Below are 21,956 nucleotides of genomic sequence, written 5' to 3'. Positions count from 1 at the left end.
GTGTCTGCACTATATACATCCGCAGCATGGTTACCAAGCCGATATGTGTCTGCACTATATACACCCGCAGCATGGTTACCGAGCCGATATGTGTCTGCACTATATACACCCGCAGCATGGTTACCGAGCCAATATGTGTCTGCACTATATACATCCGCAGCATGGTTACCATGCCAATATGTGTCTGCACTATATACATCCGCAGCATGGCTACCAAGCCAATATGTGTCTGCACTATATACATCCGCAGCATGGTTACCAAGCCGACATGTGTCTGCACTATATACATCCGCAGCATGGTTACCGAGCCGATATGTGTCTGCACTATATACATCCGCAGCATGGTTACCAAGCCGATATGTGTCTGCACTATATACATCCGCAGCATGGTTACCGAGCCAATATGTGTCTGCACTATATACATCCGCAGCATGGTTACCAAGCCAATATGTGTCTGCACTATATACAGTGGGGCAAAAAAGTATTTAGTCAGCCACCAATTGTGCAAGTTCTCCCACTTAAAAAGATGAGAGAGGCCTGTAATTTTCATCATAGGTATACCTCAACTATGAGAGACAAAATGAGGAAAAAAAATCCAGAAAATGACATTGTCTGATTTTTAAAGAATTTATTTGCAAATTATGGTGGAAAATAAGTATTTGGTCAATAACAAAAGTTCATCTCAGTACTTTGTTATATACCCTTTGTTGGCAATGACAGAGGTCAAACGTTTTCTGTAAGTCTTCACAAGGTTTTCACAAACTGTTGCTGGTATTTTGGCCCATTCCTCCATGCAGATCTCCTCTAGAGCAGTGATGTTTTGGGGCTGTCGCTGGGCAACACGGACTTTCAACTCCCTCCAAAGATTTTCTATGGGGTTGAGATCTGGAGACTGGCTCGGCCACTCCAGGACCTTGAAATGCTTCTTACGAAGCCACTCCTTTGTTACCCGGGCAGTGTGTTTGGGATCGTTGTCATGCTGAAAGACCCAGCCACGTTTCATCTTCAATGCCCTTGCTGATGGAAGGAGGTTTTCACTCAAAATCTGACGATACATGGCCCCATTCATTCTTTCCTTTACACGGAGCAGTCGTCCTGGTCCCTTTGCAGAAAAACAGCCCCAAAGCATGATGTTTCCACCCCCATGCTTTACAGTAGGTATGGTGTTCTTTGGATGCAACTCAGCATTCTTTCTCCTCCAAACACGACGAGTAGAGTTGTTACCAAAAAGTTCTATTTTGGTTTCATCTGACCATATGACATTCTCCCAGTCCTCTTCTGGATCATCCAAATGCTCTCTAGCAAACTTCAGACGGGCCTGCACATGTACTGCCTTTAGCAGGGGGACACGTCTGGCACTGCAGGATTTGAGTCCATGGCGGCGTAGTGTGTTACTGATGGTAGCCTTTTTACTTTGGTCCCAGCTCTCAGCAGGTCATTCACTAGGTCCCCCCGTGTGGTTCTGGGATTTTTGATCACCGTTCTTGTGATCATTTTGACCCCACGGGGTGAGATCTTGCGGGGAGCCCCAGATCGAGGGAGACTATCAGTGGTCTTGTATGCCTTCCATTTCCTAATAATTGCTCCCACAGTTGATTTCTTCACACCAAGCTGCTTACCTATTGCAGATTCAGTCTTCCCAGCCTGGTGCAGGTCTACAATTTTGTTTCTGGTGTCCTTTGACAGCTCTTTGCTCTTGGCCATAGTGGAGTTTGGAGTGTGACTGTTTGAAGTGTTGGACAGGTGTCTTTTATATAGATAAAGAGTTCAAACAGGTGTCATTAATACAGGTAACGAGTGGAGGACAGAGGAGCCTCTTACAGAAGAAGTTACAGGTCTGTGAGAGCAAGAAATCTTGCTTGTTTGTTTTTGACCAAATACTTATTTTCCACCATAAGTTGCAAATAAATTCTTTAAAAATCAGACAATGTCATTTTCTGGATTTTTTTTCCTCATTTTGTCTCTCATAGTTGAGGTATACCTATGATGAAAATTACAGGCCTCTCTCATCTTTTTAAGTGGGAGAACTTGCACAATTGGTGGCTGACTAAATACTTTTTTGCCCAACTGTACATCCGCAGCATGGTTACCAAGCCAATATGTGTCTGCACTATATACATCCGCAGCATGGTTACTAAGCCAATATGTGTTTGCACTATATACATCCGCAGCATGGTTACCAAGCCAATATGTGTCTGCACTATATACATCCGCAGCATGGTTACCAAGCCAATATGTGTCTGCACTATATATACCCGCAGCATGGTTACCAAACCAATATGTGTCTGCACTATATATATCCGCAGCATGGTTACCGAGCCAATATGTGTCTACACTATATACATCCGCAGCATGGTTACCAAGCCAATATGTGTCTGCACTATATACATCCGTAGCATGGTTACCGAGCCAATATGTGTCTGCACTATATACATCCGCAGCATGGTTACTAAGCCAATATGTGTTTGCACTATATACATCCGCAGCATGGTTACCAAGCCAATATGTGTCTGCACTATATACATCCGCAGCATGGTTACCGAGCCAATATGTGTCTGCACTATATACATCCGCAGCATGTTTACCAAGCCGATATGTGTCTGCACTATATACACCCGCAGCATGGTTACCAAGCCAATATGTGTCTACACTATATACATCCGCAGCATGGTTACCATGCCAATATGTGTCTGCACTATATAAATCCGCAGCATGGTTACCAAGCCAATATGTGTCTGCACTATATAAATCCGCAGCATGGTTACCATGCCAACATGTGTCTGCACTATATACATCCGCAGCATGGTTACCAAGAAAATATGTGTCTACACTATATACATCCGCAGCATGGTTACCAAGCAGACATGTGTCTGCACTATATACATCCACAGCATGGTTACCAAGCCAATATGTGTCTGCACTATATATACCCGCAGCATGGTTACCAAACCAATATGTGTCTGCACTATATATATCCGCAGCATGGTTACCGAGCCAATATGTGTCTACACTATATACATCCGCAGCATGGTTACCAAGCCAATATGTGTCTGCACTATATACATCCGTAGCATGGTTACCGAGCCAATATGTGTCTGCACTATATACATCCGCAGCATGGTTACTAAGCCAATATGTGTTTGCACTATATACATCCGCAGCATGGTTACCAAGCCAATATGTGTCTGCACTATATACATCCGCAGCATGGTTACCGAGCCAATATGTGTCTGCACTATATACATCCGCAGCATGTTTACCAAGCCGATATGTGTCTGCACTATATACACCCGCAGCATGGTTACCAAGCCAATATGTGTCTACACTATATACATCCGCAGCATGGTTACCATGCCAATATGTGTCTGCACTATATACATCCACAGCATGGTTACCGAGCCAATATGTGACTGCACTATATAAATCCGCAGCATGGTTACCAAGCCAATATGTGCCTGCACTATATACATCCGCAGCATGGTTACCAAGCCAATATGTGTCTGCACTATATAAATCCGCAGCATGGTTACCAAGCCAATATGTGTCTGCACTATATAAATCCGCAGCATGGTTACCATGCCAACATGTGTCTGCACTATATACATCCGCAGCATGGTTACCAAGAAAATATGTGTCTACACTATATACATCCGCAGCATGGTTACCAAGCAGACATGTGTCTGCACTATATACATCCACAGCATGGTTACCAAGCCAATAGGTGTCTGCACTATATAAATCCGCAGCATGGTTACCATGCCAACATGTGTCTGCACTATATACATCCGCAGCATGGTTACCAAACCAATATGTGTCTGCACTATATATATCCGCAGCATGGTTACCGAGCCAATATGTGTCTACACTATATACATCCGCAGCATGGTTACCAAGCCAATATGTGTCTGCACTATATACATCCGCAGCATGGTTACCGAGCCAATATGTGTCTGCACTATATACATCCGCAGCATTGTTACCAAGCCGATATGTGTCTGCACTATATACACCCGCAGCATGGTTACCGAGCCAATATGTGTCTGCACTATATACACCCGCAGCATGGTTACCAAGCCGATATGTGTTTGCACTATATACATCCGCAGCATGGTTACCGAGCCAATATGTGTCTGCACTATATACATCCGCAGCATGGTTACCAAGCCGATATGTGTCTGCACTATATACATCCGCAGCATGGTTACCAAGCCGATATGTGTCTGCACTATATACATCCGCAGCATGGTTACCGAGCCAATATGTGTCTGCACTATATACATCCGCAGCATGGTTACCGAGCCAATATGTGTCTGCACTATATACATCCGCAGCATGGTTACCAAGCCGATATGTGTCTGCACTATATACATACGCAGCATGGTTACCGAGCCAATATGTGTCTGCACTATATACATCCGCAGCATGGTTACCAAGCTAATATGTGTCTGCACTATATACATCCGCAGCATGTTTACCATGCCGATATGTGTCTGCACTATATACATCCGCAGCATGGTTACCAAGCCGATATGTGTCTGCACTATATACATCCGCAGCATGGTTACCGAGCCGATATGTGTCTGCACTATATACACCCGCAGCATGGTTACCGAGCCGATATGTGTCTGCACTATATACATCCGCAGCATGGTTACCGAGCCGATATGTGTCTGCACTATATACACCCGCAGCATGGTTACCGAGCCGATATGTGTCTGCACTATATACACCCGCAGCATGGTTACCGAACCGATATGTGTCTGCACTATATACATCCGCAGCATGGTTACCATGCCAATATGTGTCTGCACTATATACATCCGCAGCATGGCTACAAAGCCAATATGTGTCTGCACTATATACATCCGCAGCATGGTTACCAAGCCAATATGTGTCTGCACTATATACACCCGCAGCATGGTTACCATGCCGATATGTATCTGCACTATATACATCCGCAGCATGGTTACCAAGCCGATATGTGTCTGCACTATATACATCCGCAGCATGGTTACCAAGCCAATATGTGTCTGCACTATATACATCCGCAGCATGGTTACCGAGCAGATATGTGTCTGCACTATATACATCCGCAGCATGGTTACCAAGCCGATATGTGTCTGCACTATATACATCCGCAGCATGGTTACCGAGCCGATATGTGTCTGCACTATATACATCCGCAGCATGGTTACCATGCCAATATGTGTCTGCACTATATACATCCGCAGCATGGTTACCAAGCCAATATGTGTCTGCACTATATACATCCGCAGCATGGTTACCGAGCCAATATGTGTCTGCACTATATACATCCGCAGCATGGTTACCGAGCCGATATGTGTCTGCACTATATACACCCGCAGCATGGTTACCAAGCCAATATGTGTCTGCACTATATACATCCGCAGCATGGTTACCAAGCCAATATGTGTCTGCACTATATACATCCGCAGCATGGTTACCAAGCCAATATGTGTCTGCACTATATACATCCGCAGCATGGTTACCAAGCCAATATGTGTCTGCACTATATACATCCGCAGCATGGTTACCGAGCCGATATGTGTCTGCACTATATACATCCGCAGCATGGTTACCGAGCCGATATGTGTCTGCACTATATACACCCGCAGCATGGTTACCAAGCCAATATGTGTCTGCACTATATACATCCGCAGCATGGTTACCAAGCCGATATGTGTCTGCACTATATACATCCGCAGCATGGTTTCCGAGCCAATATGTGTCTGCACTATATACATCCGCAGCATGGTTACCAAGCCGACATGTGTCTGCACTATATACATCCGCAGTATGGTTACCGAGCCAATATGTGTCTGCACTATATACGTCCGCAGCATGGTTACCAAGCCGACATGTGTCTGCACTATATACATCCGCAGCATGGTTACCAAGCCGACATGTGTCTGCACTATATACATCCGAGGAATGGTTACCATGCCAATATGTGTCTGCACTATATACATCCGAGGAATGGTTACCAAGCCGACATGTGTCTGCACTATATACATCCGCAGCATGGTTACCGAGCCGATATGTGTCTGCACTATATACATCCGCAGCATGGTTACCGAGCCGATATGTGTCTGCACTATATAAATCCGCAGCATGGTTACCATGCCAATATGTGTCTGCACTATATACACCCGCAGCATGGTTACCAAGCCGATATGTGTTTGCACTATATACATCCGCAGCATGGTTACCATGCCAATATATGTCTGCACTATATATATCCGCAGCGTGGTTACCATGCCAATATGTGTCTGCACTATATACATACGCAGCATGGTTACCGAGCCAATATGTGTCTGCACTATATACACCCGCAGCATGGTTACCAAGCCGATATGTGTTTGCACTATATACATCCGCAGCATGGTTACCAAGCCAATATGTGTCTGCACTATATACTGTATATCCGCAGCATGGTTACCATGGCTACATGTGTCTGCACTATATACATCCGCAGCATGGTTACCGAGCCGATATGTGTCTGCACTATATACATCCGCAGCATGGTTACCAAGCCGATATGTGTTTGCACTATATACATCCGCAGCATGGTTACCGAGCCGATATGTGTCTGCACTATATACTGTATATCCGCAGCATGGTTACCATGGCTACATGTGTCTGCACTATATACATCCGCAGCATGGTTACCGAGCCGATATGTGTCTGCACTATATACATCCGCAGCATGGTTACCGAGCCAATATGTGTCTGCACTATATACATCCGCAGCATGGTTACCAAGCTAATATGTGTCTGCACTATATACTGTACATCCGCAGCATGTTTACCATGCCGATATGTGTCTGCACTATATACATCCGCAGCATGGTTACCGAGCCAATATGTGTTTGCACTATATACATCCGCAGCATGGTTACCGAGCCGATATGTGTCTGCACTATATACATCCGCAGCATGGTTACCAAGCCGATATGTGTCTGCACTATATATATCCGCAGCATGGTTACCGAGCCAATATGTGTCTGCAATATATACATCCGCAGCATGGTTACCAAGCCAATATGTGTCTGCACAATATACACCCGCAGCATGGTTACCAAGCCAATATGTGTCTGCACTATATACACACGCAGCATGGTTACCAAGCCAATATGTGTCTGCACTATATACATCCGCAGCATGGTTACCAAGCCGATATGTGTCTGCACTATATATATCCGCAGCATGGTTACCGAGCCAATATGTGTCTGCACTATTTACATCCGCAGCATGGTTACCGAGCCAATATGTGTCTACACTATATACACCCGCAGCATGGTTACCATGCCAATATGTGTCTGCACTATATACATCCGCAGCATGGTTACCGAGCCGATATGTGTCTGCACTATATACATCCGCAGCATGGTTACCAAGCCGATATGTGTCTGCACTATATATATCCGCAGCATGGTTACCGAGCCAATATGTGTCTGCAATATATACATCCGCAGCATGGTTACCAAGCCAATATGTGTCTGCACAATATACACCCGCAGCATGGTTACCAAGCCAATATGTGTCTGCACTATATACACACGCAGCATGGTTACCAAGCCAATATGTGTCTGCACTATATACATCCACAGCAGGGCTACCAAGCCAATATGTGTCTGCACTATATACATCCGCAGCATGGTTACCAAGCCAATATGTGTCTGCACTATATACATCCGCAGCATGGTTACCAAGCCAATATGTGTCTACACTATATACACCCGCAGCATGGTTACCATGCCAATATGTGTCTGCACTATATACATCCGCAGCATGGTTACCAAGCCGATATGTGTCTGCACTATATACATCCGCAGCATGGTTACCGAGCCGATATGTGTCTGCACTATATACATCCACAGCAGGGCTACCAAGCCAATATGTGTCTGCACTATATACATCCGCAGCATGGTTACCAAGCCAATATGTGTCTGCACTATATACACCCGCAGCATGGTTAGCAAGCCAATATGTGTCTGCACTATATACATCCGCAGCATGGTTACCATGCCGATATGTGTCTGCACTATATACATCCGCAGCATGGTTACCAAGCCGACATGTGTTGGCTGTAACCTCTTCCCCAGAGCTCTGCGCTGCAGTTCCGCCATGTGTTATGGACCCCTATAACTGGGAGGCTGTCACCTCTACCCTGAGCTCCGTGCTGCAGTTCCGTCCTGTGTCATATGGGCCCCCTATAACTGGGAGGCTGTAACCACTCCTCTGAGCTCTGTGCTGCAGTTCCATCCTGTGTTATATGGGCCCCTTATAACTGGGAGGCCGTCACCTCTCCCCTGAGCTCTGTGCTGCAGTTCCACCTTGTGTTACAGTGTATGGGCCCCTATAACTGGGAGGCTGCAACCTCTTCCCCAGAGCTCTGTTCTGCAATTCCGCCATGTGCTATATGGGCCCCCTATAACCCCCTATATACCCCTGTTACCTCTTCCCCAGAGCTCTGTGCTGCAGTGCCGCCATGTGTTATATGGGCCCCCTATACCTGGGAGTCTGTAACCTCTTCCCCAGAGCTCTGCGCTGCAGTTCCGCCATGTGTTTTATGTGCCCCCTATAACTGGGAGTCTGTAACCTCTTCCCCAGAGCTCTGCGCTGCAGTTCCGCCATGTGTTATAGAGGCCCCCTATAACTGGGAGGCAGTCACCTCTTCCCCTGAGCTCTGCGCTGCAGTACCGCCATGTGTTATAGAGGCCCCCTATAACTGGGAGGCAGTCACCTCTTCCCCGGAGCTCTGCGCTGCAGTACCGCCATGTGTTATAGAGGCCCCCTATAACTGGGAGGCAGTCACCTCTTCCCCGGAGCTCTGCGCTGCAGTACCGCCATGTGTTATAGAGGCCCCCTATAACTGGGAGGCAGTCACCTCTTCCCCTGAGCTCTTCGCTGCAGTACCGCCATGTGTTATATGGACCCCTATAACTGGGAGGCTGTCACCTCTTCCCCTGAGCTCTTCGCTGCAGTACCGCCATGTGTTATATGAGCCCCCTATAACTGGGAGGCTGTAACCACTTCCCCTGAGCTCTGTGCTGCAGTTCCGCCATGTGTTATAGAGGCCCCCTATAACTGGGAGGCAGTCACCTCTTCCCCTGAGCTCTGCACTGCAGTACCGCCATGTGTTATAGAGGCCCCCTATAACTGAGAGGCAGTCACCTCTTCCCCAGAGCTCTGCGCTGCAGTTCTGCCTTGTGTTAGTAACCTGCAGATAAGGCAGAAGCTGCCCAGTGTATGACGGCTGTGGCTCTGAACATCTTTCCATTGTGTAATGGGTGTAATAAATCCAGGGCTGGGAACGAGAGCTGGTTAATCACCTGCACATGTGATTAGTCCTCATGTAAAGGGGTCAGGACAGGTTTTACATGGAGGAATATTTCTTGTAATTACACATAGTAAAGGCCAATTAACACCGTAATAGTATTCTGACATCTAATGAGCAGCTTTAGCTGCGGAATAATGGAGGGTAATAAAACCTAATAGATTGGCGCTGGCACTGACAGATGTAGTATAATAAGGTAAGAGACGCATGTATACAGGTAGAATATATATAAATGTATGAATCTGGAGTCTTACAGCACAGGTACCATCGGCATTCAGTCATCAGCCTGGCAGTGGCTACAGAGACAGAGCACAATGTCAACTTTTACCATGTCGACATATGGTGTGTCTATTAGTGAAAATGTTGACAAGACATCTTAAGCAGGATACACACTGGTTGTATATCAGATGTTAAGCTGATTGGCAAATATATTGTTGGTGTGTCGGCAGGTGTGTACACTGGGTATGTTCGTGAACAGCGTTGTTAACGGACATATTTCGTCGGCCCTGCAGCACGGCCGACTGCCCATACACTTACTGCAGAGGCCCCTGGTGTCTGACAATGTAAATGCCTGCCCAGCTGTGAAGTCTGGCACAACCCAACGGGACAACAATCGGTAAGTGTGTACGCACTTACAGATTGGCAGTCGGGATAGTGTAGACCCATCACTGGGGGCGGGTCCTGGGCCGGCTCTGGGAGAAGAGAGCATCTAAAAAAGTCAACGTGAGTTTATCACCTTTTTTTTTCTGGCCCGAATGCGGACACGGTCGTCATGGACACAGTCAAAGTGTACCGGTACGCTCGCCATGCTTCGGGCACGGGGCCTCGCTACACTCGGCACATTATTCTATTCTCCCTCCACACCCTAGTGGATTAAGGCTGGTGGGTGATAAAGTGGAAGGTGATGAAGGAACCAGCCAATCAGCTGTGTTTGGAAAATGACAGTTAGGAGCTGATTGGCTGCTGCATTACCACCTTCCACTTCACCAGTCTGCAATAATTCCTGACAGTATGTGGGTCTAGCAGCCTAATATACAATTCTGGGTGGATTTCCTTTCCTCTCTGGGCCACTGAGCTTTGCGGGTAAATGTAGGGGGGCAGCCAAGGCTAGCAGGTCTGTGTTATCTGTGACACATCCATTAACACAAAGCAGGGATGCAGCTTATCCCCCGCAGTCTCTCCCCCAGATCGGATGAATCACAGCATCCTGCTGCGGCAAGCCAGTTGAGCAAAACGCAATCATTCTTCCTAAAGTGTTTTCTGTCTTAATACTGTACTTATCATTTAATCGGCGTAGATCATGACGGGATTTGGAGATCTTTAATGTAAAAATAGGATAAAATCATAGTGTGAAGATTGATGTATTAGTCTTATAATACTGTAAAGTAAAAAGGAGTCAAGTGCCGAGTGTGAGTGTAGGAGAGCTCTTAAAGAGATTATACAGATTATTTCATCATCGCCAAACGCTGGCTGTCTACGCTGTTAAGCAATGAAGGAGAATGTTCCCCTCCGAGGCCGAATCTCATGGGCTATTGTCTATACAGGATAGAAGGGCTGGCCAAACCGGTCCCGAAATCTAGCGACGGTCACATTCTCGAGACCACCACAGCTGTAGTCATTACTAACTGTCACATTCCACAGACCACCTAGCTGGTGCACAGCTGTAGTCATTACTACTGTACCTGTCACATTCACCAGATTCCCTAGCTGGTGCACAGCTGTAGTCAATACTGTCACATTCACCAGATCCCCTAGCTGGTGCACAGCTGTAGTCAATACTGTCACATTCACCAGATCCCCTAGCTGGTGCACAGCTGTAGTAATAACTAACTGTCACATTCACCAGATCCAATAGCTGGTGCACAGCTGTAGTCATTACTAACTGTCACATTCCCCAGACCACCTATTTGGTGCACAGCTGTAGTCATTACTACCTGCCACATTCCTCAGATCACCTAGCTGATGCACAGCTGTAGTCATTACTATCGGTCACATTCCCCAGATCACCTAGCTGGTGCACAGGTGGAATCATTACTAACGGTCACATTCCCCAGATCACCTAGCTGGCGTACAGCTGTAGTCATTACTTATTGTCACATTCACCAGATCCCCTAGCTGGTGCACAGCTGTAGTAATTACAAACTGTCACATTCACCAGATCCAATAGCTGATGCACAGCTGTAGTCATTACTAACTGTCCCATTCCCCAGACCACCTAGTTGGTGCACAGCTGTAGTCATTACTACCTGCCACATTCCTCAGATCACCTAGCTGGTGCACAGCTGTAGTCATTACTAACTGTCACATTCCCCAGATCACCTAGCTGGTGCACAGGTGGAGTCATTACTAACGGTCACATTCCCCAGATCACCTAGCTGGCGCACAGCTGAAGTCATTACTAACTGTCACATTCCCCAGATCACCTAGCTGGTGCACAGCTGTAGTCATTACTAACTGTCACATTCCCCAGATCACCTAGCTGGTGCACAGCTGTAGTCCAGGGTTGCCGACTTTGAAATGCTCCTCTCCAGGAGAAGCCCGGAGAGGAGACTTTCATTACCCGTTCGGGGGGCGGGGCTTGACTGTGACGTCATTAAGCCCCACCCCATTTCGAAAAATACCTGAAATCACTGATCTCCATGGAGGGGGCGGGGTTAAAATGACACAAGTGTGTCATTTTAGCTCCGCCCCCTCATCTGAGACCCGCGGATTGCAGCATTTAAATGCCGCGATCGGTTCCGGGAGGGTTGCCCACCCTTCCGGGGGGCCGGGAGGGGGACCCGATTTTCGGGAGACTCCCGGTAATTCCGGGAGGGTCGGCAACCCTGCTGTAGTCATTACTAACTGTCACATTCACCAGATCCCCTAGCTGGTGCACAGCTGTAGTCATTATTAACTGTCACATTGTCAAACCTGCTGCATTCATTCCTACTACAGATCCACAGGTTGCCTGAGACACGTGAACTGTTGGTAGCTCTTGAGGACACGTTTGACCACCCCTGGTTTAGGGCAACTGGGAACAGAGGGAAATTTATCTATTCCCAAAACATCATACAATTATCTAGCTCTGGAACCAGCATAGGGCCTGCAAAAATCCTACGTTAAGCAGTAGCAGCTGTGGTTACTACTAATGCGGACAGCTTTTGTTAACCACAACTGCGTCCTTGGATTACCCACAAGTGGCCACAACCTGCCAATCAGGCGGCATCTTACTGGGCGCTGTGTGCAACGATGCAGTCTTCCCACCATTGTAGTTGCAAACAAACCATCTATATATAAAAGGCCAACGACTCCTCACCTCTGTGAGGTGAAGTATCGCCACTGACCACTAAAGGCCACTCGAAGTACCAAATTACTCCTTTGTGTGCTAAACTAACAGAAAGCGAAATCTATTTCTGCAGGGACAATGACCTTTTTCATAATAGCTGGATATAGAGAGAAGGAGCTGTGAAGACAGAGATTGGAGGTAGGAACAGAGAGGGACTGGAGGTGTGGCAGAGATTTGGGGGGGGGGGGGGTAAAAACTGTCACAGCTCAAAGTGAAAGTAAAAACGGTCACAGCTCAAAGTGAAAGTACATTGCAGAAGCTGACATTTTGTACGCAGTAAGAATCATTGGCTCCCATTCCTGGACCTCTGATAATAGGTGGCATACTTTTTTTTGGGCCATTGTACAATATCAGATGTAACGTGTCCATCGAAGACAATTTTTGGTACTCTCTTGGCATCGCGGGCGTCGTGGGTAAAAAATCGCGGGCATCGCAGGACATAAAAAACGGGAGCGACGCGATGCCCGCGATTTTCCCATAGGGATCAATGTTAAAACTGTGATTGGACGCGATTTTACTGTTAAATGCCTCAATGCCCGCGATTTGGCCATAGGAAACAATGTGAAATGGGCCACAGAGCCCTAATAGTGCCCTTGAACTGTGAAATGGCCCCCACAATTGTTAACGCCACCCCACGATCAACGTCAACCCGAAGCGTGGCGAGCGCAGCGAGCCCGCGAGGGGCGGCGGTACGCGTCCTCCGACCTTTTCATACCCCCACTATCCACGTCGGCGTGGAGTTGAGAATAGAATAGTGTGGCGAGCGCAGCGAGCCACCGAGCCCGAAGCGTGGCGAGCCCCGCGAGAGGACGCGGATACCTTCACAGGTAAACGCGTCCCTTCGCGGGCTTCACAGGTCTCCGCGTCGCCATGGACACCTGGGAAGCCCGCGAGGGGATGCGTATAACTGTGAAGGTATCCGCGTCCGCTCGCCACGCTTCGGGCTCAGTGGCTCGCTGCGCTCGCCACACTATTCTATTCTCAACTCCACGCCGACGTGGATAGTGGGGGTATGAAAAGGTCGGAGGACGCGTACCGCCGCCCCTCGCGGGCTCGCTGCGCTCGCCACGCTTCGGGTTGACGTTGATCGTGGGGTGGCGTTAACAATTGTGGGGGCCATTTCAGACTTCACGGTGACTATTTGGGCTCTGTGGCCCATTTAACATTGTTTCCTATGTAAAAATCGCGGGCATTGAGGCATTGAACACTAAAATCGCGTCCAATCTCACTTTTAACATTGATCCCTATGGGAAATCGCGGCCATCGCGGGCATCGCATCGCACCCGTTTTTTAGTGCATTCGATGGTCGCGATGGGCGCCGTTCTAGGTAAAGAGTACCCAATTTTTTATCAGGATGTACTAAGCCTTGAAAAGTGATAAAAAGGAGAGTGACAAACCACCAACCAATCAGTTCCTAACTTTCAAACACAGCCTGTGACATGGAAGGTAAGAGCTGATTGGCTGCCTATTTATCACTCTCCATTTTATCACTTGTCAAGTTTAGTACATCTGCCCTAGGGTGAGAGGTCAAGTAAGGCCGGCTGCAGACGCGGGCGTGTCCTCACACACAGACTATAACCCGTGGATCTGCCGTCTATCCAACTGCAGAAGCATAATGACGGAACCCCGGCTACGTGTTAGAACAATGAGCAGAGGAGCACAATGCACTTTTCACCTGACACGGAGGATAAAATAAACACAGTGGGTTCCTGCCAGCACCTCCACGGGCTCAGCACAGGGATCTACCTTAATACTCGGTAATCTGGCTGAGCTCTCCAGCTACTGCTAGGATACAGAGCGACTGTAAATAGGCAATTATGGGTTTTATACAATGACTCCATTATATACTGTGAATTGTGAATATGAGCTGGTCACACAGTTCTCTGATTTTGTACAGGGTGTGAGAAGGCTGAGGAACATTACAGAGAACATGGTTGATGGAGATAGAAGGGTCATTTTCTGCTCAACAGCAAATCCCAGCTGAATGAAGTGCGTACAGTAGGCTGCATACTAGTAACTGGGGAGGTCCCAGAAAACGCACCCCCCAGTGCCGTGTCTCTCCGGAGTCCTGACCGTTCCACTGCCTAGTGTGGTGCACAACAAATATGGCCGCCATTCTGCCTCATCCATAAAGTGCACTCTGCTGCTTCACAGTCCTGGCCCTGTGTACCATAACCCTAACTGTGTGGAGTTTTTATATTCTCCCCGTGCTTGCGTGGGTTTCCTCCGGGTACTCAGGTTTCCTCCCCAAAAAAATATACTGGTATGTTAATTGGCTCCCAACAAAATTAACCCTAGAATGTCTGTGTGTGCGTGTACATGTGGTAGGGAATATAGACTGTAAGCTCCACTGGGGCAGGGACTGATGTGAATGTTCAACTATACTCTGTAAAGCGCTGCGGAACATGTGTGCGCTATATATATATATATATATGAAACTGTTAATAAATAAATAATTGAACACCAAAAATGTGAAAACTCACATCGAACTTTTAAAGTGTCAACATTTCGAAAGTCAACCTTTTGTCAATGTTCACCTTTTGGTATCGACCGATTGATTGACAACCTTTCAATACAAACCCCCAGGAGCAACCATATAGAATTTGAAGGGTTCCTACTTTGATAATGACCCCTGAACGCGTCAGTAAGTGCACAGATAAGTCTTCATTCACTTTCTACTTTACCCGAATAAGGATTTTCATTGCATTCTGACAGCTAATGAAATATTAAGAAGTTGCTATTGGGTCAGGGGTGGAGGTCATTAGCTAGCACACAGAGGAGACCTGGCAATTGGGCTCTTACAGGAGCAAGATAAAAGTGAGTGGGTGATAAATTTGTTTGTGTGATTATTACACTAGACATCTCCTGCCATTGGTCTACATCATTTGGAATTCTGCAAACATTGGCGGTCAGAGTTCTGATAAATGTTGATAAAGGTTTTCACACTCTGTCTTCATTCGATCATTATTATTCATGAACCTTTAACCCCCCCCCCTCAATATTCCACAATCCCTTTAGTAACACACAACCCACCCATCATTGTGGTATGTCAAAGTAGGAATGGCCATCGGTGGACCATTGATGGCCACCATTGGCAGATGAGCTTAATGCTGTGAAAGGGTACCATCACTGTTTTCACTCAACGATGGTCACCCCTCCCTGCTTTACTATTCAGTAGGCTGTGGGCAAATGAGAGCTCAGGGACATTCAACATTGGCTGAGGAGTATTGATGATGTTGAACCATCGATGGGTCGATGACCATCCCTTTTTCAAATATATATATATATATATATATATATATATATATATATATATATATATATATATATATACAGTATACTGACAAGGCTTGGGAGACAGTGTCAGTACATCCTGGTCTTTGGAGCTGAACAGATGCGAGAGCTGTTGTGTCATTCGTGGCCGAAACATCTTCCCAAACTACTTACTTCTATGTAACATGACAAATGCTTTGGAAATGGTGATGGAATAAAAAAATGTTTTCATATTTTCATATGTGAGTTCAGAACTTCCAGTATGTATATATATATATATATATATATATATATACACACACGACAGCTGTTTCAACTGGGTCCTACCAGTCTTCATCAGGGGACTGGTAGGACCCAGTTGAAACAGCTGTCGGGACCGCTGTTATAACTCTTGTACTTATGGAATAAACCACATCTTTTTTCTTTACTACTCGTGTGCCGGTTTGGACTCCTTCCGCAGTGGGGGGGGGGGGGGGGGGGTAAGTGTACTGTATTACTATTATGGACCAGGCACAGAATTCTACTGTTTAAATGATTGGAGTGCCGCCCTGTTACTCAATCCCATATATATGGTGTAGGGGGGGGGGGCGGAGGCACTTGCACAACAAAAGAAACACGGAGGCGTGGGTATTCCAACGTTTCGTGGCTGTGTTGCCACTTTATCAAGGTGCCTAAGAATAATTCTTAGGCACCTTGATAAAGTGGCAACACAGCCACAAAACGTTGGAATACCCACGCCTCCGTGTTTCTTTTGTTGTGCGAGTGCCGCCGCCCCCCCTACACCCTGTGTTCACTGGACCCCCTAGGTGGTCATACAGTTGGAGGGCACCGCCAAAGGGAATTTAACCCCTTCCCCCTGTTGGGACATTAAGCCTGAAGGAGTGCCGCACCCCCGTTTCTATATATATATATATATATATATATATATATATATACACTAGGTGATTCATCGCGCCCTACGGGCGCTCTTCACACCGTCGTAAGGGGCTGCGCCCCCTTAATTTGTGAACATTTGTATATGAGAAAGATGGTTAGAATTGTATGAAAGATGCCTGTATTGCAACTTGAGTTATAGGTGAAATGTGTTAAATAGAGAGCATATGATGTGGAAGGGGGTGTGTATTGTTTTGTTTAATTAAAAAGCAGTTACAGAGTAAGATGTACATTGATAGTGTGGATGGTACAGTGACATTTGTGGGTGTGGGGGGGGGGGGGGCCTGTGTGTGCATGTTGTTTAGGTGTGTGTGTGTGCAATAGTATAGTAGGGTGTTTCTGAGTCAGCGGCTCCCCACTGGCAGAGGTCATGACACAGGAAAACAGGAGGCTGGGTAGTGATAGGGGTGTGTGGGCATAAGGGGGACTAAAGAGGAGGGTGGGAGATACTGTGCAGCTTCTGCCAGTGGGTGAGGGTCCAGAGTGGCAGTACAGGATATACAGGATGGTGGCCCTTAGTCAGTGTCTCCTCCTACTGGGTGGGAGTTCAGGTGCATGAGAGCAGGAGGCTGGGCTATGAGGCATGATAGGGGCATGTGGGCAAAACAGCATCAGCGACTCCCCAGTGGTGGAAGTTACGGTTCAGGAGAGCAGGAAGCTGGGTAGTGATAGGGGTGTGTGAGTATACGGGGGACTAAAGAGGGGCTTAGGGGTGCCGTGAATTGCGGGAGGGGCGCGCGGGGGTGCCGTGAATCAAGGGAGGGAGGAGGCGCAGGTGTCGGCGAATCGCGGGAGAGGGTCCGCAAAGCGTGGGAGGGGCGTGAATTGCGTGAGGGGGGGTTGCGAACCGCGGGAGGGGGAGTGCGCGGGGGGTTCGTGAATTGCGGGAGGGGGGGGGGCACGGGCCGCGATGAATCACCTAGTTTGTTATATATTCTTGTAGAAGGATGGTAGGATGTTGCTGTCATTCGGAATTCATTTACATAAACAGTAATAGTAGCAGTAAAAGGTCTGACTTAAAACACCTACAGTAAAACAGAACGTATTATACAAAGAATTGGTTGATGATGTGTAGGTTGACGTGCACATAGTTCATAGTTGTCACTGGAAAAAAATTGCTACAAGAAAAAATCAACACAGAAAGTTCAACACATGTAAATGTTGACATAAGTGTGGCACTTCATCGGTGTCCATGTCGACACATGAGAATGAATATGAAAACATTCAAAAAAAGAAAAAGAAATCTTCAAAAACTCATGTCAACCTTTTTTATTGTCGACCATAGCCGTGGCAGTGTTTTGCATGTGCCATTTAATCCTGGGGTTGCCGTGAATCACGCGCGGGGGTGGGGGGGGGGGGGGGGGGGAGGGAGGAGGTGAGGGTTGTCCGCGAATCACGGGAGGAGGGGTCGTGGGTGGATGCCGTGAATTGCGGGAGGGTGGGTCGCGGGGGCGGGGGGTTGCCGCAATGACAGGAGGGGGCGTCAGGGGTGGGGAATCGCGGTAGGGGGGGTAGTGGGGGTCACCGTGAACCGCGGAAGGGGGGGCCGGGGGGTTGGCGTGAATCGTGGGAGGGGGGGTCGCGGGGTGCCGCGAATTGCAGGAGGTGGGGGGGTGTCACGGGGTGGGGCCGCGAATTGCGGGGGGTGTGCTGCAAATCGCGGGAGGGGGGTCGCGGGGGGTGCCGCGAATCGCCACAAGAAAAAATCAACACAGAAAGGTCAACACATGTAAATGTTGACATAAGTGTGGCACTTCATTGGTGTCCATGTCGACACATGAGAATGAATATGAAAACATTGAAAAGGTGAAAAATAAATCTTGTCAACCTTTTTCATTGTCGACCATAGCCATGTCAGTGTTTTGCATGTGCCATTTAATCGTGGGGATGCCGTGAATGGGGGGGGGGGAGGGAGTGAGGTGCATACCCAACATGACCCTCTCCAGGAGGGACACATTGCTCTGTTTCTGGACTTTCTTCTTAATTTATGGATTACCATCACCTGTGCTTAAACACCTTTCTTATCAATTACCCTGTTTAAAATGACAGGTGATGACAATCATAAATTAAGATGGAAGTCCACAAACAGAGCATTCTGTCCCTCCTGGAGAGGGTCATGTTGGGAGGTATGGAGGTGTGGGGCGCTGAACTGGTGTGTCTGGTGAGTAGCTGTGTCTTTGCTGTGTAACATGGAGAGGCAGAGGGTGTTTGGCACTGTCTGTGGGCTCACTGGGCTGGTTCTCTGTCATGTGAGTCAGAGGCTCCACCCAGCGTTATAGCTCCAGACACACTTTGAGTGACAGATGTAGCCAAATATATATATATATATATATATATATATATATATATATATATATATATATATATATAAGGCTAACTACTCCTCCCCTCTATCAGGTGAAGTACCATCTGTAGCCACTAGAGGCCATTCGCCAGACCAAATTACTCCTTTTGTGTGTTAAAAAATGTCATAACAGAAAGTAAACGCAATTTTTGCAGGTTGCAGGGACACTGATCTGTTTCAAACTAGCTGGATATGGAGAGAGGGTGCAGCGAAGACAGAGATTGGAGGTAGGAGCAGACTGGGGGCGGGGCAGAGAGTTTGTGGGTTAAAAACCCCAAACTCAACATTTCCAAAACAGAATTAAATATATTTCATCCACCCAAGAGTAGTTACCGACCTAATACTCACTGTTCAGAACACTACAATTAATCCTACTCCACCAGCTCACTGCTTAGGGGTCATCCTCAACTTTGACCTGTCCTTCATTCCTCACATTCAATTGATCTCTAAATCGTGTTACATGCATCTAAAAACATATCCAAAATGTGTCCGTACCTTACATAAGACACTGCAAAAACTCTAATCCATGCACTCATTATATCACGCATTGATTACTGCAATGGCCTCCTTACCGGTCTTCCCAAGAACAGACTCTCAATCCATTGTTAATGCAGCTGCGAGGCTGATCTTCCTGGCTAGATGTTCATTGTCTGCTGATCCGCTCTGTCAGTCCCGCCATTGGTTGCCTGTATATTACCGCATTCAATATAAAGTACTTCTACTTACATACAAAGTATCACTCGGACTACACAGACTTCTATCTCTTCGCTTATCTCGAAATATATCCCCACCCGACCTCTCCGCTCTGCACAAGACCTGCGTCTCTCATCCACACTCATTACTCGCTCCCACTTACACTTGCAGGATGTTTTTCAGGCAGCACCCACCTTATGGAATGCCCTTCCATGCACATTAAGACTCTCCTCTAGCCTCCAAACTTTCAAGCGTTCTCTGAAAATTCACCTACTCAGGCAGCTTATCATATTCAGGAACCCCCACACAACCTCCAGTAGCATTCATATCTAATTAATTGCATCCCATCAGGACCATCTTGTAATCTGATGGGACTGCCATGCAATGGAATTCTATCCTTATGTATCCCTCCTATTATCCCTATAGATTGTAAGCTTGCGAGCAGGGCCCTCCTACCTCCATGTCGGTTTGTATCTACCCAGTTTGTGTAATCATTGTTGTCTCCAATTGTAAAGCGCAACGGAATATGCTGCGCTATATAAGAAACTGTAAATAAATAAACTGTCACAGCTCAAAGTGAAAGTAAAAGCTGCCACAGCTCAAAGTACTTTGCAGAAGCCGCCATTTTGACGGGCTTTTAACTAGTACATATATAGGTACTCTTTACCTAGCACGGCGCCCACGATTTTGATCGTGGGCATCGCAGGTAAAAAAATCGCGGTCATCGCGGGCATTGAATGCACTAAAAATCGGGTGCGACGCGACCGACGCGATGCCCGCGATTTCCCATAGGGAACAATGTTAAATTTCTCAATTGACCCGATTTTACTGTTCAATGCCTCAATTGACACAATTTTTTCATAGGAAACAATGTTAAATTGCCCACAGAGGCCAAATAGGCACCCTGAAGTGTGAAATGGCCCCCACAATTGTTAACGCCACCCCACGATCAACGTGAACCCGAAGCGTGGCGAGCGCAGCGAGCCCGCGAGGGGCGGCGGCACGCGTCCTACGACCTTTTCATACCCCCACTATCCACGTCGGCGTGGAGTTGAGAATAGAATAGTGTGGCGAGCGCAGCGAGCCACCGAGCCCGAAGCGTGGCGAGTGCAGCGAGCCCCGCGAGGGGACGCGGATACCTGTGAAGCCCGCGAAGGGACGCGTTTACCTGTGAAGGTATCCGCGTCCGCTCGCCACGCTTCGGACTCGGTGGCTCGCTGTGCTCGCCACACTATTCTATTCTCAACTCCACGCTGACGTGGATAGTGGGGGTATGAAAAGGTCGTAGGACGCATACCGTCGCCCCTCGCGGGCTCGCTGCACTCGCCACGCTTCGGGTTGACGTTGATCGTGGGGTGGCGTTACCAATTGTGGGGGCCATTTCACACTTCAGGGTGGCTATTTGGCCTCTGTGGGCCATTTAACATTGTTTCCTATGGAAAAATCGTGTCAATTGAGGCATTGAACAGTAAAATCGGGTCAATTGAGAAATTTAACATTGTTCCCTATGGGAAATCGCGGGCATCGCGTCGGTCGCGTCGCACCCGATTTTTTAGTGCATTCAATGCCCGCGATGGGCGCCGTGCTAGGTAAAGAGTACCCATATATATATATATATATATATATATATATATATATATACACACACACACACACACACACACACACACACACTCACACGCATAGATTTCCCTCAGTGTACAGCGGTGAGTGCTCCCCCGCCAGAGTGTAGGCCGCGTTCAGTAGTCCCATCAGCGACAGGCAGCTCTGCCACTACACATGGATCTGATTTCTCTGCTCCTGGTATACACACAGCACATCACTTAAACCAAATGAAGTTTTATATCAATAACATGTACGCCGAGGTTCAGTAGACTTCAGTAAATTGTTAAAAAATAAACATTTGTGTCAAAGATGAAAAATACAGCCCTGCCCATATATTTTTTACATTATCTAAAAAGCTTTCATGTGCAGAAAACACTGGGGCCATTACTTTGAGACGCCAGTCAAAACGCACTGGGCAC

The 21,956-nt window shown here is 47.3% G+C and overlaps 1 protein-coding gene across 3 annotated transcripts in view; it reads right to left on the bottom strand.

Moving 5' to 3' along the window:
* Positions 1 to 21,956, bottom strand: part of SUPT3H (SPT3 homolog, SAGA and STAGA complex component) — a 357,423-nt gene that overhangs the window by 117,601 nt on the left and 217,866 nt on the right. The gene's annotated exons all lie outside the window — the stretch shown is intronic.

This window comes from Crinia signifera, chromosome 3, assembly GCF_055691185.1.
Source record: "Crinia signifera chromosome 3, ASM5569118v1, whole genome shotgun sequence".
Taxonomy (NCBI): domain Eukaryota; kingdom Metazoa; phylum Chordata; class Amphibia; order Anura; family Myobatrachidae; genus Crinia; species Crinia signifera.
Note: the sequence above shows the minus strand (reverse complement) of the source record. Positions and strands in the feature narration are given on the sequence as shown.